Source organism: Musca vetustissima, unplaced genomic scaffold (assembly GCF_032173495.1).
Source record: "Musca vetustissima isolate MV318-11 ecotype Yass unplaced genomic scaffold, APGP_CSIRO_Mvet_v1 utg28967, whole genome shotgun sequence".
NCBI lineage: Eukaryota > Metazoa > Arthropoda > Insecta > Diptera > Muscidae > Musca > Musca vetustissima.
The window spans coordinates 906,881-932,060 of record NW_026881305.1 but is presented as its reverse complement, the minus strand read 5'-3'; the positions used below and the strand labels follow the sequence as shown (position 1 = coordinate 932,060).

The window sequence follows — 25,180 nt, the reverse complement described above, 5'->3', positions numbered from 1 at the left end:
TGTACCAAAGTCCCTATATATCTTTCAATTTGCACGAAATTTGGTACAGCGTACTGAATTAAGTCTAGACTGATGTGTGTCAAGTTCCCTGAAAATCGGCTCAGATTTGGATATAGCTCCCATATATATCTTCGTCCGATTTAAGGTAATTGGTGCACCAAAGACCCTATATATCTTTCGATTTGCATGAAATTTGGCATAGCGTTCTGAATTGCGTCTATTATAATGTGTACTAAGTTCCATGAAAATCGGTTCAGATTTAGATATAGCTCTATATCTTCATATATAGTGCTTTGAAATCTTTTGATTTGCATTTTGGCAATGGTAATTGGTGTGTGCAAAGTTTCAAAATCTCAAATTTAAATAGCTCATATATTTTTATCCGATTTGTGTACCAAAGTCCCTATATATCTTTCGATTTGCACGGAATTTGTTATAGCGTACTGAATTAAGTCTAGAACGATCTGTGTTAAGTTTCGTGAAAATCAGAATGACGTGTGCTAAATGGTGTACCAAAATTCCTATTTATATTTTTCAAATTGAGACATGCATGATGTGTGCAAAGTTTCAGATTTAGATATAGCAGATTTAAGGTAAATGGTGTACTAAAGATATAACTTTCGCTCACGAAATTTTGCATATATATGATGTGTGTCAAGTTTCGTGAAAATCGCTTCTGATTTAGATATAGCTTCCATATATATAAGGTAAATGGTGTATCAAAGTCTCTATATATCACGAAATTTGGCACAGCGTAATGAATAAGGTCTAGAATGAAGTGTGTTAAGTTTCGTGAAAATCGGTTCAGATTTAGATATAGCTCCCATATACAATTTCGTCCGATTTTATGTAAATGGTGCACCAAAGTCTCTAAATATCTTTCGATTTGCACGAAATTTGGCACAGCGTAATGAATAAGGTCTAGAATGAAGTGTGTTAAGTTTCGTGAAAATCGGTTCAGATTTAGATATAGCTCCCATATATATTCTCGTCCGATTTAAGGTAAATTGTGTATCAAAGTTCCTATATATCTTTCGATTTGCACGAAATTTGGCACAGCGTACTGAATTAGGTCTAGCATGATGTGTGCAAAGTTTCGTGGAAATCTGTTCAGATTTAGATAAAGCTCCCATATATAGTTTCGCCCGATTTAAGGTAAATGGTGTACCAAAGTCCCTATATAACTTTCGATTTGCACGAAATTTGGCATAGTATTCTGAATTGCGTCTATAGTAATGTGTACTAAGTTTCATGAAAATCGGGTGTCATATAGTCAGCCCAGTCCGACTTTACTACTTTCCTTTCTGGTTAAAAATATATTTTTAAGAGGCTCTATAAGGCGTGCATTTTAAAAATATTTTTTAAGGGGCCTATATAAGGCGTGGATTTTTAAAAATATTTTTTAAGGGGCCTATATAAGGCGTGGATTTTTAAAAATATTTTTTAAGAGGCCTATATATGGCGTGGATTTTTAAAAATATTTTTTAAGGGGCCTATATAAGGCGTGGATTTTTAAAAATATTTTTTAAGGGGCCTATATAAGGCGTGGATTTTTAAAAATATTTTTTAAGGGGCCTATATAAGGCGTGGATTTTTAAAAATATTTTTTAAGGGGCCTATATAAGGCGTGGATTTTTAAAAATATTTTTTAAGGGGCCTATATAAGGCGTAGAGTTTTAAAAATATTTTTTACGGGGGCCTATATAAGGCGTGGATTTTTAAAAATATTTTTTAAGGGGCCTATATAAGGCGTGGATTTTTAAAAATATTTTTTAAGGGGCCTATATAAGGCGTGGATTTTTAAAAATATTTTTTAAGGGGCCTATATAAGGCGTGGATTTTTAAAAATATTTTTTAAGGGGCCTATATAAGGCGTGGATTTTTAAAAATATTTTTTAAGGGGCCTATATAAGGCGTGGATTTTTAAAAATATTTTTTAAGGGGCCTATATAAGGCGTGGATTTTTAAAAATATTTTTTAAGGGGCCTATATAAGGCGTGGATTTTTAAAAATATTTTTTAAGGGGCCTATATAAGGCGTGGATTTTTAAAAATATTTTTTAAGGGGATTTTTAAAAATATTTTTTAAGGGGCAGGGGCCTATATAAGGCGTGGATTTTTAAAAATATTTTTTAAGGGGCCTATATAAGGCGTGGATTTTTAAAAATATTTTTTAAAGCCTACCCACAAGGCGTAGATTTTTAAAAATATTTTTTAAAGCCTTCCCACAAGGCATACATTTCTAAAAATATTTTTTAAAGCATGCCACAAGGCGTGGATTTTTAAAAATATTTTTTAAGGTTCCACACAAGGCTTGGTTTTTTTTTAAATATTTTTTAAGGGGCCTATATAAGGCGTGGATTTTTAAAAATATTTTTTAAGGGGCAGGGGCCTATATAAGGCGTGGATTTTTAGAAATATTTTTTAAGGGGCAGGGGCCTATATAAGGCGTGGATTTTTAGAAATATTTTTTAAGGGGCAGGGGCCTATATAAGGCGTGGATTTTTAAAAATATTTTTTAAGGGGCAGGGGCCTATATAAGGCGTGGATCTTTAAAAATATTTTTTAAGGGGCCCATATAAGGCGTGGATTTTTAAAAATATTTTTAAGGGGCCTTTCAAAACTTTTGTTTTATTTTTTCAGATAATGCCTTAGCACTCAAAACAATGTATTCCGATTTTTATGCCACCCGGCACAATTCTCTCTCTGCCATGTGCCGGGTGTAATAGCTAGTTGGGGAGACACCTTGCTATTGTGCGACGACGAAGGCCATCGGTATTCGGTATAATCTTGCATAATAATTATATTTACCTTTCGAATACCTTTCTAATATCTAATAACTGATAACTTTCGCCATATTCCGCACCACGAATGAAACCAGCGACGCTCGGCGAAAGCCATTCGCTGATTCATTTAATGGCAAAATGGAAAATTTTTCTACCATGCGGCAACACCGCCCCCTAAAGATATTCGCTTGGCCCACATTTCGAATGATAAGAAGTGCAAAAAAACTGCGTGTTACCGATTCCTCGGGGTATACCGCAGATTAGAAATATTAATGGCATTTTTTTTTGACTGCACTGTGTCTGGAAGGTGTTATGGACGTCGAGTGCCTTCGAGGGGGGTGGTCCTCAAATATGTCCGGCATGCCATGCCAATTACCACAACGTAGTTCTTTTGATTATCACTTGAAATCGATTTATAGAGAGATAGAGAGGGTCATAAATAGCTATGGCGGCATGCCATAACTATATTTGGATTATTGTATTTTTTGTTGTTGTTGTATTTTATTTTTTGAAAATCATTTTTCAAATATCGTTTTTTTTTTTTGGTTTTGGAGAGATTCCATTGAAATGATAAGACCCTTAATTTTTATATGGCTTATCACGATTTTTTTTTTAAAATGATTTCATTTAATAGGGGGCCAACAATTTTGATTAGTGACAGAGATCTAATCGTTCGTTCGGTTCGGGTTGTAAATTAACAAATGGCCCATTAGTCGAATTAATGAATGAATGAGTGACTGACCAGCCTGACGTCCACTGTAACGTTACATTAATTTGTAGTTTTAATTAACACCTATTTGTGATCCATGACGGAGATTGGTAAGAAAAGTTTTGAGTATTATGACCAGAATCAGCAGAAGTAGATTACACCAGGTAACAAAAAGTAAGACAATTTACATGGATTTTTTAAAAATATTTTTTGGGACCTATATTTTTATACCCTTCACCACACTGTGGTACAGGGTATTATGTTTTTGTGCATATGTTTGTAACAGGCAAAAATAATCGAGATAGGCCCATGGTTCCTTTTGAGAATATGCATAGAATCACTTTCTGAGTCGATTTATGCATGTCCGTCCGTCGCATACAGGTCGCATTTATGATACGATTTTTATGAAATTTGACACAGCTCATTTATTTGGCCCAAGGACGAACCCTATTGAAATTGGAAAAAATCGGTTCAGATTTAGATATAGCTACCATATATATTTTCGTCCGATTTTAGGTAAATAGTCCACTAAAGTCCCTATGTATCTTTCGATTTGCACGAAATTAGGCACAGAGTAATGCATACGGTCTAGAATGATGTGTGCAAAGTTTCGTGAAAATCGGTTCAGATTTAGATATAGCTCCGATATATATTTTCATCCGATTTAAGGTAATAGGTGCACCAAAGTCTCTGAAAATCATTCGATTTGCACGAAATTTGACATAGCGTACTGAATGAAATCTAGAATGATGTGTGCAAAGTTTCGTGAAAAATCGGTTCAGATTTAGATATAGCTCCCATATATATTTTCATCCGATTTTTGGTAATTGGTGTACCAATGTCTCTGAAAATCATTCGATTTGCACGAATTTTGGTATAGCGTACTGAATTAAGTCTAGAATGATGTGTGTTAAATTTCGTGGAAATCGGTTCAGATTTAGATATAGCTCCCATATATATTTTCATCCGATTTAAGGTAAATGGTGTACCAAAGTCCCTATATATCTTTCGATTTGCTCGAAATTTGGCACAGCGTAATGAATTGAGTCTAGAATGATGTGTGCAAAGTTTCGTGAAAATCGGTTCAGATTTCGATATGGCTCCCCTATGTATCTTCGTCCGATTTAAGGTAAATTGTGTGCACCAAAGTAGAATATACCCAAAGTGGTGAAGGTTATCACATAGTCGGCCCAGTCCGACTTTACTACTTTCCTTACTGGTTTAAAGATATTTTCTGGGTCCTATATAAGGCCTGGGTTTCTTTAAAAAAATATGTATAAGGCTCTATATATGACATAGATTTTTTTGGGCCCCTAAAACGAGGCATTATTGAGTGGGTGTCATTTATGTGGATAATCTTTCAGCTAATCCAAGATCACAGCCATTTCATATATGCAGTTAATAGCCTATTTATATGGAAAATAAATTCCATGTTCGATCTTAATTGATACATAAATTATCTCCGGCCTATGCAAATGGCCGGACGGACGGGCGATATGGACCACGCGAAATGCCAAAACAACGAAAAATTTTAATTTATTAATGGCAATTAAGGCAATGTCACCACTGCCATGTAATCTCTAATATAAAACAAATTTAACGAAAAAAATTGTCATTTCGAACACCCGAGTATGGCAATATTTATGGACCGCACACGCACCTGCAGACACTTGTTTCCCACATTCGAAATATTTTAGTTTTGTTTTTTTTAAAGAAAAAAAAATTAAATCAAATAAAATAGTCTTTTTTCTTTTAGTAGTTTAGTTTTTTTGTTTTCGATTTCAGACTGGTATTTAGATTTAATGGCCATATTTGACAAAAAGTTACAACAAATTAGTTTTCCAACGCATTTTGTCAACCAACCACCGATCCAAGCCCATAAATGCTAAATGGATAATGATGACAAACCTTTTTATTTTTTATTATTTTTTTCGTTTCTTTCGAATAAAGTGCAACTCAATCATCATTCTATTCGTTATCAATGACCATAAATTACATTTATGGCCATCATTTCATTACAAAAGAGTTTGGAAACCGAAAACACTCACACACATACAGACACCGAACAACGGCCACTGTAGCCGAAGTTAAACCTTTTCATTAGCAAAACACTTTGTCAAACGAAACATCATTATGATAATCGTGATCATCGTCTTCATTATTTTTTTCTTGAAGATCAAGATCAATGCCGTGTAATGGATTAACGTCTCCAAAAAGGGAAAATATTCCCCCCATCAGCCAACCAGCCGAACTAGCCAAAGAAAAAAAAAAAATGCCAACATAAATTAAATGCATTCGGTGTTATCACCGCATCAACTTGTGATCAATTACCGACACTTTGTCAAAATTGTATTCAAGACTATGAAATGAAAATATTGAAAACGTAAACCAAAAAAAACAAGTTTATGATTTAATAAGTGATTTGAAACCCATGGGATTTTTAACGTTGGCATTTGAAAATGAGATTTTTAATAGAAAACCGCCAAAATAGATGAGCCCTTAAAAAAGTTAAAAAAAAAATCCGCGCCTTATATAGGTCCCGGAAAAAATTAATTTAAAAAAATAATAAAAAAAAAATCCACGCCTTATATAGGCCCCTGAAAAAATAATTTCCAAAAAAAAAAAAAAAATCACGCCTTATATAGGGCCCCTAAAAATAAAATTAAAAAAAATCCACGCCTTATATAGGTCCCTGAAAAAATAATTTCCAAAAAAAAAAAAAAAAAAATGCCTTATATAGGGCCCCTAAAAATAAAATTAAAAAAAATCACGCCTTATATAGGGCCCCTAAAAATATATTATAAAAAAATCCACGCCTTATAAAGGTCCCTGGAAAAATAATTTGAAAAAAAATCCACGCCTTATATAGGTCCCTGAAAAAATAATATAAAAAACCAGCGGAGCAGTATAGTCGGACGGGGCCGATCATATGATACCCTACACAACTACCACGAAAAGCAAACATTCTGCGGTTCTATATTCTGAGCCGCGGCAATATTTCGTGATATTTCCACCCTTTTTACCGATTATAGATCAACAGTTCCACTTCCTAACCCTGGCATATTTTCCAAATTTTTTTTTTTCATGAACTAAATTTTTACGCAATGAAATAAAAAATTGGTCACTTTAGGTTTTGATTGATTCGACCCTTGGAATATTGACCGATAATCCAGCCGCTCTAAGTATTTGGTCAGATCTCCTTCACCTTGTAAAATATGTGATGTTCTGCATATAATAATTGCCTCTAGAGCGACTAGAAAATCTGAAAAAAAATTATAGTTTTCGGTTTATTACACCTCCTGAATAAAATCTCAACTTCACCGAAAACTATAGGCGTCGTCCTTGACCATAATCGGAACTTAATGTACAATTTCAAAGCGATCAGCGCAACACTCTAATGGAGTAATAGTAATAATAATATGCACATAGTCACCTCTACCTAATTACGTATAACTCCCACATCAGAGTACATACAGCCATAAAATTGGTATCACTTTGAAGGTCAACAACTTCTCTTGGATATACTATCCACTTCTAGGGTATATGTCCTTCAGGAGCAAGTATATACGCCGCAGAATAAAAATTTTGTAATTTTTCACACAAAAGTCAGGGTCCATTTGACTCGCTAAATATTGACCGAACTTTATCAAAACATCGCGATGTCTGGGCCATAATTGCGGCCTCTGGAGCGACCAGAAAAACCAACAAAAATAAAGTTTTTGGTTCATTTCACCCCCTAAATATGAACCGATCTTTTCCAAAAACAATTGGGGTCTTCATTGGACAGAAAACATCCTACATGCAAAATGTCGTGAACATTGGCCCATAACTGTGGCCTGTATCGTGTTTAAAAATTATAATGGACAGACGGACGGACGGACACACATGTCTAGATTGACTCAGCTAGTCGAGATATGACGATCGCTATACTTAAAGGTGGGTCTAAGACCAATATTTCGTGGCATTACAATATATAGGTCCCTGAAAAAATGATTTAAAAAAACCCACGCATTATATATATCTTCCTGATCCATAAAAAAAATTATTAAAAAAAAAATAATAAAAAAAAATTACGCTTTATAAAATCTCTGGAAAAATAATTTTAAAAAAATCAATGCCTTATATAGGTTCCTGAAAAAATAATTTAAAAAATCCACGCCTTAAAAAGGTCCCTGAAAAAATAATTTCAAAAAATCCGCGCCATATATAGGTCCCTGAAAAATTAGATTTAAAAAATCCACGCCTTATGTAGGTCCCTGAAAAATTACATTTAAAAAATCCACGCCTTATATGGGTCTCTGAAAAATTACATTTACAAAATCCACGCCTGAAAAAAATAATTTAAAAAAAATCCACGCCTTATATAGGTCCGTGAAAAAATAATTAAAAAAAATCCGCGCCTTATATAGGTCCCTGAAGTCGGGCTGGGCCGATTATATAATACCCTTCACCACTCTGGGTATATTCTACATATGTATTGTTATATATCTATATCTGAACCGATTTCAGGGAAACTTGCCAACGTCTACACCCATCATTCTAGTCTCAATTCAGTACGCTATGCCAAATTTCGTGCAAATCGAATGATATATAGGGACTTAGGTGCCCCTTTTACCTTAAATCGGACGAACATATATATGGGAGCTATATCTAAATCTGAACCGATTTTCGCGAAACTTACCACACCTCGTTTTAGACTTAATTTATTACGCTATGACAAATTTCGTGCAAATCGAATGATTTTCAGAGACTTTGGAGCACCAATTACCTAAAATCGGGCAAAGGTATATATGGGAGCTATATCTAAATCTGAACCGATTTTCACGAAACTTAACACACATAATTTTAGATCTATTTCATTACACTGTGCCAAATTTCATGCAAATCGAATGATATATAGGGTCTTTCGTGCACCAATTACCTAAAATAGGACGAAAATATATATGGGAGCTATATCTAAATCTGAACCGATTTTCTCGAAACTTGGCACACATCATTGTGGACCTAATTCAGTACTCTGTGTCAAATTTCGCGCAAATCGAAAGATATATAGGAACTTTGGTGCACCAATTACCAAAAATCGGGCGAAAGTATATATGGGAGCTATATCTAAATCTCAACCGATTTTCACAAAACTTAACACACATATTTCTAGATCTATTTCATTACACTGTGCCAAATTTCATGCAAATCGAAAGATATATAGGTACTTTGGTACACCATTTACATTAAATCGGACGAAGATATACATGGGAGCTATATCTAAATCTGAACCGATTTTTCCCAATTTCAATAAGGTTTGTCCTTGGGCCAAATAAATGCGTTGCACCAAATTTCAGCCAAATCGGATTAAAAATGCGACCTGTACTTTGTTTACAATTTAACATCAACAGAAAGACAGACGAACGGATATGCATAAATCGACTTAGAAAGTGATTCTATGCATATTATCAAAAGGAATCATGTGTCTATCTCGTTTATTTTTGCCTGTTACAAACATATGCACAAAGACATAATACCCTGTACCACAGTGTGGTGAAGGGTATAAAAAGATTTCCTGGCGCGTCGGTCTTTTTGCGAAGTTTTTCCAGTTTGAAAGATCATATTCGGCAATATTGTCCCCCACTTGATTTTTCCAACGTATTCTTGGCCTTCTCCTTCTGCGTAAACTATCAGCTGGTTCGCTTTCATATGGCTTCTGGGCAGGGGCATCTTCATCCATTCTCACAACATATCCTAGCCAAAGTAGTCGCTGCAGCTCAATACGTCTAACAATGTCGATGACCGAGAATAGCTGGTACAACTCATGGTTCATTCGACGGCGATATTCACCGTCAACACAGATCGACCGATAGATCTTTCGGAGAATTTTTCTCTCAAACACTCCAAGAGCTGTCTCTTCTGCTTGCGTAAGTACCCATGATTCAGATCCCTTTAATATCACGGGTAGTATTAGCGTCTTGTAAAGTGTGAGTTTGGTCTTGCGGCCTTACTTATGAGTTGCTTACTCAGACCATAGTAGAATCTGTTGGCCAACACTACCCTTTCCCAGAACTTCAAAACTGATGTCATTAGTTTTATTTATGGCGGTACCTAGGTATACAAAATCTTTGACTACCTCGAAGCTGTAGTTCTCAGGTTCCACAGTTGATCCGAATCTACTGGATGTCTTGCGCATTGATATCATCAGCTTGGTCTTCTCGCCATTTACTGCCCAGACCCACTTTTGCAGACAAAATCTTTGACTACCTCGAAGCTGTAGTTCTCAAGTTCCACAGTTGATCCGAGTCTACTGGACGTCTTGCGCATTGATATCATCAGCTTGGTCTTCTCGCCATTTACTGCCCAGACCCACTTTGGCAGACTCCTTCTCAATTTGTTCAAAGGTGGCTGTTACCGCCATCAATGTTCGACCGATTATATCGATATCATCGGCGTAGGCGAGTAACTGGTGTTGTTTGGTGTACAGATTGTCATTTCTGTTCACTTTTGCCATTTCCAGCAGGATGTTAAAAAGATCACACGACAAACTATCACCTTGTCTGAATCCTCATTCGGTATTAAAGGGCTCCGAGAGGTCCTTTCCGACATTAACTGTTGATCTTGTGCCTGTTAAATTTATCCTGCATAGCCTAATTAATTTTGCAGGAAGGCCAAACGCAAACGTGGCTTTATACACCTCTGAACGGATAGGGCTATAGAATGCGGCTTTATAGTCGACGAATAGGTGAGATGTGTCGATGTGTTTTTCGTGGGGTTTGTTTTCCAGGATTTGGCGCAGAGTGAAAATCTGGTCAATGGTGCATTTGCCAGGTCTGAAGCCACATTGGTATGGCCCAATAATGTCATTGACCATTGGCTTCAGTCGTTCACACAGCACGCTGGATAGCACTGTATAGGCGATGGGAAGGAGACTTATTCCTCTATAGTTGGCACATATCGTCTTGTCTCCTTTTTTGTGCACAGGACACATGATGCTGAGGCTCCAATCATTGGGCATGCTTTCCTCTAGCCAAATTCTACTAATCAGCTGGTGCATGCTCCTTACCAGCATCTGACCACCAGTCTTGAATAGTTCGGCCTGTAAACCATCGGCACCTGCTGCTTTATTATTCTTCAGCCGATTGATTGCTATTCTGACTTCATCTTATATGGAACCTTAAAAATATTTTTTTTTTTTTAAATCCATTGGGAATTTTTCTATAGAAAAAAATCGATCCGAACTTTTTTTCAATAATAATTCCGCATGGTTCTGTTTTTTTTTTTGCTTAAAAAATATTTCGTCCCCAATTTTTGGGTTTTATTGTGGTCTCAAAAATTCCCTAATACTTTCTTTCCACCACTCGTTCCGCATATCTCCCCCACTCCTCTTGAGCCCTTTTAATCCTCTCATCGATATTCAATTGAATGGGTGGTGATAATATTTAAATGAAAATATTCATAAATATGTCTTTGGCCATAGTTCGACGGCATATTTGCGAGTGATCTTAACTAAGGCAATCCGGAGATTAAGCAAAATCGATGGACAGATAACCAATGAGGAGCTGGGCCGATCAGGAGGACAGTGTAATAAAAATTAAACCGTCAATGTTTTGTTTAATGAAGCAAAAAAAAAAAAAAATGTGTAGAGTTCGGATGCGATTTTTTTTAATTTTTATTATTGGCAGGCAAATATGCGCCACCATCAGAAATGGAATTGATGGGCCATCGAGGTTCATTTGGGTCGCTTAACTCCATGTTCAGATACATATAAAAAGGGAGCACAAGCCAAATAAAAAAGCTGGTGTATTTGTTGTTGTTGTCACGGCTATTGTTGGGCAAATTTCCAATCACAGGCATGAACAACAAAATAGGCAGCAGAAGTACTACCAGCCGCAACAACAATTGCATCGAACTCTAGGTGGTTTGTAATTTTTTTTTGCGGAATTGTTAATCAGGATTAACATAGCCCAAACAAAACAGAAAAAAATCGTATCTAGGGTATGATGGTCAAACAAATAGCCTAGCCAGATACATATGCTGTAGCAAATACCCATTTTCTCCCCACTATGGATCCGCTACCCTGCCAAACCACCTGGTAAGGGTGTTCACATTGTTGGCGATTAATGGGCCGACACACCAACACCGCCAATATGCCGCCGCAGCCGCCAACACCGCATCAATTTCAACAATTCCACTAACTATTCGAAATCGAACCTTTTTTGGAATGATGCCTGAGCCAGTGTGCGGAATTTGTCTCCTGCTGCTTTTTGGAGCATGAAATGTTCAAGTTTCTCACTTAAATGAAGTTATCATTTGGCGTTAACGACAAGGATGCTGCCATATATCTTCCATTGCCATTCCATTTATGTTGCTGGGGCAATTGTTGTTGTTGCTGGGGCTATTGTTGTTGCTGTGGTTCGTTTGGTGGTCAGTGGATTTGCTACGACTTATTGTTTGGCATATCGATATCATTTTGACCAGCTAGCTTTTTGTTATTGTTGTTGCTGGTCATCCATTGTGTGATGTCTGTCTCGGGAGTTCATTTTTTTTGCGGTGGTTTTTATGCGATATCATCGATGATGCTGTGTTTTTTTTAATGGACAACATCATGAAATGGATATTTGGGATTCTGTTTCATTTTCAGTCAAACGTAGCAAATGATGTCGCTTAGATGTGGCACTAAATTATAAAATAGTATCGAAAGGAATTTTTTACTTTTTGTGTGGTGCGGGGGGTTTTATGGGGATACAGTGAGAAAAAACAGGGTTCATAAATACTGAGACATTTTTTCCAAAAGGACCCTAGAGTTTCATTACAGCTGTCCTCATATCGAACGAAGTCGGAAGATCTGTGTCATCAATAATGGGCCCTGACGCCATGGCCATGGCCGCCACACCTTCCGATGATTGTACCATTTCAGAAATTTAGAGGTTAAACAGTTCCGAAAAAAATCATACCACCTTGGGTAACTTATTGTATCGCCATAGAAGCCTTCCACATACTATTCTTGAATTCTACATATAAGTAAAATTCTGCCAGCAATTCGTCGAACATTCAGCAGAGCAGAATAAGGGTAAAAGAGCAGTCCTCAAGAAAGCGAAAAACTTGCAAAAGGAAGCTCTCCTACAATTCACGCTAGAGGACATTAGGCTAAACCATCTAAAGCCTTAGGAACCTACGGCATCTCGATGGTCATGCTCAAGCATATCAGCCCAGCAGCAAAGTACAATTTAGCACACACACACTCGTTCCATCAATCGGTCAAAGATACCTGAGATTTGGAAGAAGGCCAAAACCGAACAAATCTGCTAGTCGGCGAGATTCATATCGACCTACCGCCCTTCCGTTACCACTAGCAATGGTTTTGGAGTTCCTCCTGCTGTCATTCATGACGGAGAACCTAAAGCTGGAACAACATCAACATGGCTTCAGGAAATGACATAGTACCACCGCATCCCCCACTAATGTCGTTAATCATATTGCCAATGGCCTCAACAAGACAAGACATGTCAAGCGGACAATTCTTGTGGCATTGGGTTTGTCCAAGGCCTTTGATATAATCGACCTTGCCACCTTGAACTCTACATTGCCAAACATAACCAAAAGATGTTTTGTAACCATATAAACGGCAGGCAGGCATATGTTGAATTCCGGGAACAGAAGTCGAAGAATCGCAAAATAAAAATTGGTGTCCCACAACGAGGAGTCATCTAGCCCCTTGCTATTCAACTTCTACATTTCTAAATTCACCTCCCCTCCAGATGGTATTAAACTCGTCACGTATGCTGATGATTGTTCGATCCTTGCCTCCGGAGTAGTTGTAGTGGAAATCGGAGACAAAATCTAATCCTACTTGTCTTCGGTAGTCACACTCTTTCAGGGTAGAAATTTGCAGATTTTCCCATCTAAATCAACTACCACTATATTCAAATCGTGCACAAAGGATTTCAAGCGGCATGTAAATATATCGATCAGAGGTTCAGGATCTTAGAATACTAGAAATTACCTTTGATAGCCTCCCGACATTCTCCACGCACGCCCCAGCGCTGAAAATGAAAGTCCAGAAGCGAAACAAGGTGCTCAAAGCCATCTCGGGTATCACATGGGGCAAGGACAAGGACCATTTGCAAAGCTGTAAGTAGATCTGCCTTCAACTACGATCACAGTGCATTCACAGTTTGGACTTCGTTCATCAGCGATTCGCAATGAAGAATGCTTCAAGTCGCAAGGAATAATGCGTATCGAAACCGGATGTGTACAGATGACTAGACCATCTGCATCAGGAGGCAGGGATGCTGCACTGACAGTATCTCTGCTGGCATGCCATCTGCCCACGCATCCCAACCTCCATATAGTGGTTCAGGATTCATCCCCTGGTCACATCCGGAAGGACATCAAGCGATACAGCAACGACGAAGTCATTTCATTTGACATCGACCGATTATCACTAGCTTCATCGCTGAGAACTGCTCACACTCAGACAGTCCAGCAAGCTGGCAATGAGCACAAACCAAATCGTGTCCTTAACTGTCAAATCCCCTGCATCAAACATCTGATTCCATCCACAGCCACGGTCTTCGTTTCATCATGAAGAAGAGTGGTAGTCCCGAAAAGTCACTACATCTATCCAACGGGTGCATACGATCACAAAGGCCACATTTATGTGAGGTCACAGATGACCATAGGTAGATTTGGATTTTGAATTTCAGGTTCTTCCAACATAAGACCCATGGGGCCATTTTCCAGAACTGATATCGATGACTACACCACTCTTTGTGCAAATACCAGAGAGGTACATATCTGACTCTGGGGCGGTCGCACGAAGCCAGTTTGTCAATCATACCAGAGAGGTACATATCTGATTCTGCCTACAACACTGGTCCAATATGGCCCGCGGAGCAGCCTCACGAAACCCGTTTGACAATCATTGTTCAGAGGGACACGAAGTCTGCCAGACCTAGTGGTGTGCTAGACACATTTTCAGTCGGACGACTATACGGACTTGGTCTCGGACGATTCCTATAATCATTATGCGGACGATGATTATCCTGTGGTCTAGCCACAGTCTTCTTTTCATCATGAAGAAGGGTATGGAGATCTTCATTGCACACAGTGCGCTTTCGTTTTCTTTGGCAGTCCTTGGCTTGATGGAATTTTGCAAGACAACATCATAACGCGAAAGACACTACATCTATCCAAGGTGCGTATGCGATCAGAAATGCGAAATTTATGTGAGGCCACAAATAAATCACCATAGGTAGATTTTGAGTTTGAATCTCTTCCACCATAAGATCTATCTAGCCAGGCTTTGCTAGCGCTGATTACGCCACTCTTAGTGCATATACCAGAGAGATACATATTTGACTTTGCCTACAACACTGGTCCAATACGGCCCGTACGACAGTGGGTCTGCCGCGCGAAGCCAGTTTGACAATCATTGTCCATGTGGGCAGACCTAGTGGTGTGCTAGACATTTTCTGTAGGAAGTCTATACGGACTTGGTCTCGGACGTTTTCTTTTCATCATGAAGGAGAGTGTGATGATCATCATTACACACAGAGGGTGTTTTCTTTTACTTTGGCAGTCCATGGCTTGGTGGAATTTTCCAAGACATCATCAAAACCCGAAAAGCCACTACATCTATCCACGGGGCGTATGCGATCACAAATGCGAAATTTATGTGAGGCCACAAATAAATCACCATAGGTATATTGGGATTTTGAATTTGATGCTTTTCCACCATAAGACTTCTGGAGATCATACCAGCCATCATACTGAACAGAAACTGACCTTAGTGAAAGTGGTACCTTGGTTCCGCCTGCGTTTTATTATATGATAAAATGATGGATAATTTTTACTCCTTATTTATCTCTGTGCACTAAGCCATACATTGTTTATTTTTTGTTTGAGAATCATTGTTATTTGATGATGTATTTTGGGTTTTTCTCTCGATTCTCCCGAAAGTGAATCCATAATTTATAATGCTATTTAAGCCATACATGTGATGGTGTTGTTGCTGTTGGTATTTTGGAAACATACCTTTTCGCACTTAATTAAGTGGGTTATATTCATTTGAAATTTATTAAACGGCAATGCGGAATTCTTTGGATGTTATGGCGTTTTTTGGTGTTGTTGTTGGTATTTTGGTTCTGCTGGCTATCCATTTCGAAATACACTTTAAACTGTCATCTTTAAAGTGATTAACTGTTTTTTAACATGAATACTTTGGCGGTGATTTAATATAAAAATCAGAGAAGAGGAGAGGGAGTGCGGGACTATAAAACTGCCAGGATTATTAGAATGGAAATTCTTCAATACACTTTTTGTAATCCTGTTTTTGCAATATTAGCATAAAAATTAAATTTTGACATTGAACAAAGGGATTAGTGGAGATTTATTTTTATACATACTCACTATAGACAATTCCAGTTTGGTCATTTGCAACATCTTCTCATTCCTCTTCCCATCCAAACTCCAGGAATAATTTTTTGTGATGACCAGTCCATACATCCAGAATTTTTTTTTAGTTTTTTTTTTCTCTTTTTTCCATTCCGATTGGGGCGTAAAAACTGTTACTGCTCCTGTCCGGCCTCCCGTGTCTGCAGCCTTTTCTCTGCCTTAATTTGTTTGGTAATTGAATTATTTGATGGGACGTCCGTTGTCGTCCAACTGCCAACCATGTCAATGTCACGATAATCGACTAGACATTGACTGCATTTAAAGTTAATACGATTATCCAGACAGGCGACAAATCTTCTGACATATTTTGTTATATCGTGTTATATCGTTTTTTTATAAATAATATAAAAATAGGGAGTTGATGCAATGCATCTGAACTGAAGCTGAGGAGCTGGTAGAGGAAGTAGGATTGAAATTGAAATGACATCATATGGTACAGAAGCTGCTACTGAATATCGTGTCTGTAAATTGCGATGATGATAATAATTTGCATGTTTGACATGCCATGAAGTTGTTTGATATTAAATGACTTATAAATATATAAACAAGAAATCGAAAAAAAGGGAGGGGAATGTTTTTGGAATGGAGTACAAGATGAAGTTAAATAGGGTTTTCTGGTGATGTGAGTTATGAATCGTTATATCATAGATTTAGGTTCGAACTAGAAATCTTTCAAACATAACCCCTGAGCTGATCTGAAGTTTCTAGTTTTTCTTCGACATAATATATATATCTACCCTGAAAAATGTTACTTCGAGACCCCCTAACTCTTATTTTTCAAAGACCAGTAAGCTTCAGCATTTCCAAGACAAAAAAGAACTGTTCCTCTATGAAATTTGCTTCGTAGCTCATCTAAGGTAATTCCCATTAAAAATTTAAATGCAAATATTATATGCAAATTTTATCTCTGTTCAAAATATCGATTCTTCGTTAAAGTTAATTTTTCAGAATTTTCTGATATTCCTTCAAATTTTCCAGTCTTGGAAAAAGAATTCACCCTCACAGGGCCTCAAACATAAGTATGAATTTCTTTCAACAATTGCGATGAGTAACTTATTGATCAGCAAAATTGTGCTCGGACTTGGTTATATGGACTTGGTATACGTACAATTTCTATAATCATTATATGGACGACGATTATTGTGTAGTCTAGCCACGGTCTTCTTTCCATCATGAAGAAGATTGTGGTGATCTTCATAAGACACCTCGCGTTTTCGTTTATTTTGGCAGTCCTTGGCTTGGTAGGAAGTCACTACATCTATCCACGGGGTGCTTGCGATCACAAAGGTGAACATTTTTATGATGCCACAAATGAATCATGATAGATAGACTCGGGCCCCATTATTATTGGGGTCATATCCGTATTTCTTCCAACAATTTCGATACGCTACTTCTTGATCTGTAAAATGATGCTACAACTTGGTTATAAGGACTTGGTGTCGTACGATTCATATAATAATTATGTGGACGATAATTATTGTGTGATCAACCCACGGTCTTCCTTTCAACATGAAGAAGAGTGAGGTTATCTTCATTGGACACATCGAGTATTTTTTTTACTTTGGTAGTCCTTGGTTTGGTAGGATTTTAGGATCATAACCCGAAAGTCACTACATCTATCCAAGGGGTGCTACCGATCACAAAGGCGACATTTATGTGATGCCACACCTTATGTATATTCGGACCTTGAATTTGAGGCTCCTCCACCATAACCACTATGGAGGTCATACCAGCATTTCTTCCAACAATTTCAATGAGCAACTTATTGATCATAAAAATGGTGCTATTAGACACAGCATGGTTATACGGACGTGCTCATCATCATAACCCGGAAATCACTACAACTTCCTATAATCATTATGCGCGACGACGATTATTGTGTGGTCTAGCCACGGTCTTCGTTTCATCATGAAGAAGAGTGTGGCGATCTTCATTAGACGCATGGCTTGCTCATCATCATAATCCTGAAGTCACTACATCTATCCAAGGGGGGTATGCGATCACAAAGGCCACATTTATGTGAGGCCACAGGTGAATCTCCACAGGTAAAATAAGATCCTGAATTTGAGGCTCTTCCACCATAACACCTATGGGGGTCATAACAGTATTTCTTCCGACAATTTTGATGAGCTACTTATTGATTTGCAAAATGGTGCTAGAATTTGGACGGACATGGCCTCGTACGATTCCTATAGTAATTATGCGGAAGACGATTATTATAGGCCAGGTTTTTATCATGATGTGTCAAAAGACACATTTATGTGAGGCCACATAACCCGGTGAATCTCCACAGGTAACAATGGCGACATTCATAAGATCTTCTTTGAATTTGAGGCTCTTCCACCATAAGACCTATGGGGGTCATAATAGTATTTCTTCCGACAATTTCGATGAGCTACCTATTGATTTGCAAAATGGTGCTAGAATTTGGACGGACATGGCCTCGTACGATTCCTATAATAATTATGCGGAAGACGATTATTATGTGGTCTAGCCACGGTCTTCGTTTTATCATGAAGAAGAGTGTGGCGATCTTTATAAGACACAGCGTGTTTTCTTTTACTTTGGCAGTCCTTGGGTTGGTAGGATTTTGCAAGACATCGTCATAACCCGGAAGTCACTACATCTATCCAACGGGTGTAGGCGATAACAAAGGCGACATTCATGTGAGTCCACAGATAAATCTTCGGATTTGTATTTGAGGCTCTTCCACCATAAGACGTATGGGGATCATAACAGTATTTCTTCCGACAATTGCGATGAGCTACTTATTGATTTGCAAAATGGTGCTAGAACTTGGTTATGCGGACTTGTTCTCGTACGTTTACTATAAACATTATGCGGATGACGATTATTGTGTGGTCCAGCCACGGTTTTCTTTTCATCGTGAAGAAGAGTGTGGTGATCTTCATTAGTCACAGCGTGTTTTCTTTTACTTTGGCGGTCTTTGGCTTGGTGGGATTTTAAAAGATACCATAATAACCCAGAAGTTACTATATCTATCCAAGGGGTGCTAGCGATCACAAAGGCGTCATTTATGTATTTGAGGCTCTTCCACCATAAGATATATGAAGTCATACCAGTATTTCTTCCAACAATTCCAAATATCTACTTATCGATCTGCAAAATGATGCTTGGGCTTGCGCTCCCCTAATGTCAGTCTTGCACATCTTAATACCTTTCGAATCATTCTCATGAAGAGGTTCAAAGTGTTCAGGTCTGAAATATTGTGTGCTGTATTCTTCAAGTTCTTCTTTAAGTACTATAACCGATACAGATTCAAGTTCTCCTTCAAGTACTATAGACTATACAAACGTTTCCTTACATACTTGGCTGGCTTGTGACAAAACTTTCGTTCCATAAGCCGAGCTTAGAAAAGATTTCCAGGCGCGTCGGTCTTTTGCGCAGTTTTTCCAGTTTGAAAGATCATATTCGGCAATGTTATTCTCCACTTGATCTTTCCATCTTATTCTTGGCCAAGCGTTTCCTTAGTTTTTGGATTAACCACTACCGCCTTGAAAAGTGCCACTTCGACACCCCTATCTCTCATTTTTGAGGCAGATAATAAATGTAACCGTAACCTCTGGATATTTTAGGTTATGTGTGAGATCAAAACATTTGAGGTAGAGGGATGAGTATATATATTAGTAAAAAAGTTATCCATTCTGATCTGCAAAGTGTGTAATTCTTTAAGTTCTTCTTCGACATCATATTTATTTTAAAAACCTTTCAATAGTTTCTGGATAAATCACTTCGCCTTGAAAAATGTAACCACGTACCTAAATTCTGTTGACCCACCTCCTAGGATTTCATTATGAAAGCTTAGTCGTTGCTTGAGCATTTCGAAGCCTAATAAGTAAATCCGTTCCCCTAAGAAACTAGCTAGCAAAGCTTCTTAGCTTCTTGGCGCAATTTCTACTTGAATTCGATGTGAAATGTTGCCAACCATGTGAATTATTATAAGGAAACATTTGACAGATGGTCGAGACAAAAACAAGGGTTTTACTTCAATCAAAATATCGATAGTTGAGAACTCTTGAATTTGTTAGGGATTTATAGACCGATTAAGTCAATATATGTGAATTAGGTTTCTCTAGTTCAACTAGGGTTCTTTAGGTATACTTGGTATACGTTTCACGATTCTTGCATTCCCAGATTTCAGACATTTCAGGAATACCCTTTTAACCTCCAAAGAACCTTTTGAAATTTATAGATCTCCGCTCCTGAATGAATTAGGTTTCTCTAGTTCAACTAGGGTTCCCTAGCTATACTTTGTGTACGTTTCAAGATTCCGGCATTCCCAGATTTCAGACATTTCAGGAATGCCCTTTTAACCTCCAAATAACCTTTTGAAATTTGTAGATCTCTGCTCCTGAATCCGTTTCAGTATAATTTTACATCGAAACTTTTATTAAAGGTTTTGGACTTATACCTGTGATGAAGCGGGAAGAGCTAGTCGGTTATACTATCAGACAACGGTACGTTATCTTGGCATACGTTTCACGATTCTTGCATTCCCAGATTTCAGACATTTCAGGAATGCCCTTTTAACCTCCAAAGAACCTTTTGAAATTTATAGATCTCTGCTCCTAAATTCGTTTCAGCATATTTTTTCATTGAGAGATTTTTTAATGGGTTTGGACTTGTCCTCAATCCGTTTCAGCATAACTTGTAGGATATTCCGGCATTTCAGACATTTCAGGAATGCCCTCTTAACCTCCAAAGAGGAAGTCGCAACAGCTAGTCGGTTATACTATCAGACAAAGGCTTCAAGAGGTACGTTATTTGCCCCAGAGATGCTAAAAACCGATAGGTGCGAACTCTTGAATTGCATAGGGATCTCAAGATCGATTAAGTCATACTATGTGAAGTAGGTTTCCCTAGCTTATCTAGGGTTCCTTAGGTACACTAGTTACACGTTTTAAGGTTCATATATCCCCAGATTGAAAATCACATAGTTCATGCAGTGTTTTTCAGAAACTTCTCAACATTTCATGATTATCCTTCTGACCTCCAAATACCCTTCTTTTGATAATTTATAGATCTCTGCTACTGAATTATCCGTTTCTCAGTATCTTATTGTCCAAATAACATCATTTCTGATTAAGCGAATATCTTTAATCCTTTTCCCCAGCTAGCCAGGTGACTGCCTAGCTAGAGGCTAAACGATATGCGAATATAGAGCTGACCGTATAATAATTAATGACCACCGTATAATAAAATGTTGTAATGAATTGCTATTTAAGCGAAGATTAAACTCAATTTTAATATTGACCGCATTGTTGGTTACCTGGCACTGACTTGACTGCATAATGTTCGGACATAAATCACAAAATCCAAAGTGATTAAATTCCTCATTACAAAAGGGAATTGGGGCAAAAAAGAGGAAGGATGGTAGGGAGGAAAAAAGGAGTTCAATGAAAGGGGTATCACCCAGGAGGTGATAGTTTAAATGGCATCTAAGGATGTGAATGTGTGTGTGTGTGTGAAATAATTTATAACCCAGCCAATTTTTCGGAAGAAGGAGAAACGCATTAAAAAAAAGACATTACTGCTAGGCAGCTCAGCCTCTCACCCTCCAAGCTGGCCCTCAAAGTACTTTATGAGCCTGCCTTGTGTGACATATTTTTGGCCCTTTATTTTTCAGATGTTATCCCTTCCTTCCTTACCTTCTTCTTTCCATTATTTCCCATTCATTCCGACGATTTCATGTAATTTCATTCTTTTGTAATTTGCGTGAATTACGGCTGTAAATCATTAACTTAAATGGCGGTGATGGTGCCGATGCTGCTGCTGCCGCCACAGCCCTTAAAAGCCTTAAATATCGTCCATTTATGTATTTAATTTTGTTGTTGTTGTTTTTCTGTTTTGTGAGCTGAACCTCTACTCTTCATTGATATTCCATATCGTAACTTCTTCATATATCATTCATAGCTATTGGCTCCCTATTTTGGAGCGTTATTGAAGAAGAGTAGGTCGTCTTTGTCAGCGTAATTATCTGTGTGTGTATGATTTTTACAGCCGAAGCATCTCTTGAATAGCCTCATCATCAACATTATTGGAATATTTGGCTTCTGGTAGGTACGCTAAGCAAAGTATCGGAACGTACTTCAAAAGTATGCATGTTTGTTCGAGTGTGTGTGCATGTGAGTACTCCGCTTATTTTCTCAGGCTATTGTGTGACATATATGAATTCTTAATATTTTGTATTTTAATGTCATATTTTCTGTATTATACGCCCGAGGCGACAATCAGTTCTGACAGAGAACAGAAAAAAATATAAAAACATAAGTGTGTTGTGTTGTTGATATTAAAGTGGGTCGCTTAGGAATTTTGTGGAATTAAACAAAAGGCTCGTGTTAAGCATTCCAATATCGACCGTTAGGTAGCTCCGTAATAGTACAAGGTTTTGAAATTTTAATAAACATCCTTAAGGATCCTCAGCTCAATTATATTTATTTTCTTAAATCAATCCCAAGGTCCATCCTAAGGTTTCCAGCTACCCTATGAGTTTCAAGCTTTTATGAGGTCATTTACATCTTTCCATTTTTGTCAATCTCTTCAAAACTTCCCTAACTTATTATAAGTTCCCTAGCTCGCTTAAAGTTCTGAACGTTCAAGATAACCCATTACGTCACGCAAAATTTCATTGCATAGCTCTGGTTCCTTTAATTGCCTAAGATTTTCTGAGGCAAGTGTATTCTCACTTATCATTCGAAGGTTCTCTAACTAACCAACATTTTTCAGGCTTGCAGGTTATTTGTTGAAAGGTTCTCGTCATATGGTTCACTAAGTCATCTAATGTAAAGAAGCACTTCATAGGTACCTGAGCTCATCTAACTCTCCCTAATTCGTCATAATGTTCCGTATCTAAACTCTCGTTTCTTTAGTTGTCCGAGATTTCCTGACACAATTGTAGTTCGTAAGTGAACCGAAGTTCTCTACCTCACCGAACGTTTTCAGGCTCCGATATAATTCGATGAAAGGGTTTCCACCTCCTCTTTTGCTTCACTAAGCCATCTAATATAAAGAATAACTTTGAAGGATAATATTTTATGGCCAAACTGAGGTTCTCTGGTTCTCCTGAGACGCCATTGAACTTTCTCAGGTTCTTCGGCTCATCATAGATTTGCTAGATCACCTTATTTATAGCTTATCTGAAAATTTCCAGGTTTTCTGTTCTTCATGTTCTAGTTCATCTTAGATTTCTTTGAGGGTTTGATTTGATAGATTTGAGGATTCCTGCCTCAATCTCACATGAGCTTTGTGAGTTTCTGTGACTCAACTGAGGTTTCCTTTCTTATCCGATGATGGCAAATTTGAGGTAATTGGCTTCACCAAGGTGTATCAGTTCGTAATATTCGCCATCCTAATAATTAAAATTCCCAGGGAAACCTTATCTATTTCATCGAAGATTCCCTAGCATGTCCAAGGTTGCTCCCCCAACATTTTATGCCGCAACTGAAGTCTTCTGGTTCTCCTGCGATTTTATTATTTTTTTGAGGTTCTCAAGCTCATCGGAGATTTGCTAGATCACCTGAGGTTCCCTAGGGGTATTCTAAGGTTCCCTACCTTATTTGTGGCTTACCTGAGATGACGACAATCCAGAGGTACTTGACTTCACATAAAGTTCCATTGACTCTTCAGTTGTTCTCCGGTTTATTTAAGAGATTCTCTTCCTCACCTGAGGTTATGCAGCTCTCCTGTGGCTCCCTAAATCATTTGTGGTTTATTAACTCATCTGATCTTTTGCGAAGTTCCTTGGATTACTTAGGGTCTTTCACATAAGGCTCTCTAACCAATTGTGGCTTACCTCAGATGTTCCAACTCATCTAAGGTTTCCTTTTCATCATGTTCTACTTTATCTAAGATTTCCTCGTTTATCTGAGGTTTCGTGGCATCTCACCTCACTTTCAATGGCATATAAGAGTTTACTTGGTTCATCTAGGATTTCCTGCCATATCCAAGGATGGCTTCACCGAAAGTTCCATTGACTTTTCTGAGATTCTCTTGTTTTTTTCGGAAATTCCCTGGCTCATCAGGTTATGAGGTTAGGCGGCTCTCCTGTGGCTCCGTATTAGCGTTTTGCTGGATCAACTGTACTTCTGCGAATCACCTTTGATTTTTTAGTATCCTTAAGTGTTAAGCTGAAGTTCCCTGTATAATTTAAAGTCCTTCTAACCCATTTGGGGCTTACCTGAGGTTTCCCAACTCATATAAGGTTTCCTGTTCTATTTAATCTGAGATTTCTACGCTTATCTGAGGTTTACCTTGTCCTCTCTCTTTCACATGGTCTTTGTGAGTTTCCCTGATTTCCTGAGAATTTCTGTGATGATGGTAAAGCTGAGTTACTTGGCTTCATTCAAATATCCTTTGACTCTTCTGGGGTTTTCCCGGGTTTTTGTGGATTCCATGGCTCATCTAAGGTGTTTAGCGTACCGAAGACTTCGTGTCTAACCTGGGGTTCCCTGGCTCACTGACGATACTCAATCGCTACTGAGAATCTAGCGCTCACTTAAAGTTTCACTCACTTAAAGTTTCATAGGCTATCTTGATGTCCTCAGGTCCAACGGAAATTCCCTGGTTCTCCTGAAACCCCAAACTCATATGTGGTTCCCTACGGATCATCTGGCTCATATATATTTTCTCTGGTTCTCTTGGCATCCTAGAAAATGTTGTTTAGCGTACCAAAGTCTTCAGGTCCCATCTGGTGTGCCCTATCTCAAATCTCAAAGGATCTTCTGCTCACTTAAGTTTTTATAGACTATCCAGAGGTCTTCAGAGGCATCCAAAATAATCTGTGGTTCCTTGGCTCATCTGAGAATATACCGCTCTTCTGATGTGTCCTCTGACTCATCAAAGATTCTGTGGTTCTGCTGAGGCTCCCCAACATATCCGTGGTTTCTTGGCTCAACTGAGAATCTGCGGATCATCTGAAATCACCATCACACTCAAAATTTAATATGCTCACAGGTTGACTGACTCTTATGGAACCTCAAACGAGCATAACAAAGTAAGTTTTCAGATTAACAAATTTTAAGGAGCAAATTTGTTGATTTTTTATAAAAGGATGTAATGTCCAAAACGTCTACGTGTCTTTTTAAGTGGTAAAAAATCGCCATTTCATTATCAGATTCTAACTTATGCAGGATAGAACTAGCTTACCAACTTTCTATTAGTATAAAAGTTGTGATATTGAACTTACGGTCTTTAGAGATTCTCTGTTTCACTTAGGGTCCTTCATG

At 37.8% G+C, this 25,180-nt stretch overlaps 1 protein-coding gene across 1 annotated transcript in view; it reads right to left on the bottom strand.

The window, feature by feature from the left end:
• LOC133327259 (probable enoyl-CoA hydratase, mitochondrial) overlaps positions 1–25,180 on the bottom strand; it is a 55,795-nt gene that overhangs the window by 14,723 nt on the left and 15,892 nt on the right. The gene's annotated exons all lie outside the window — the stretch shown is intronic.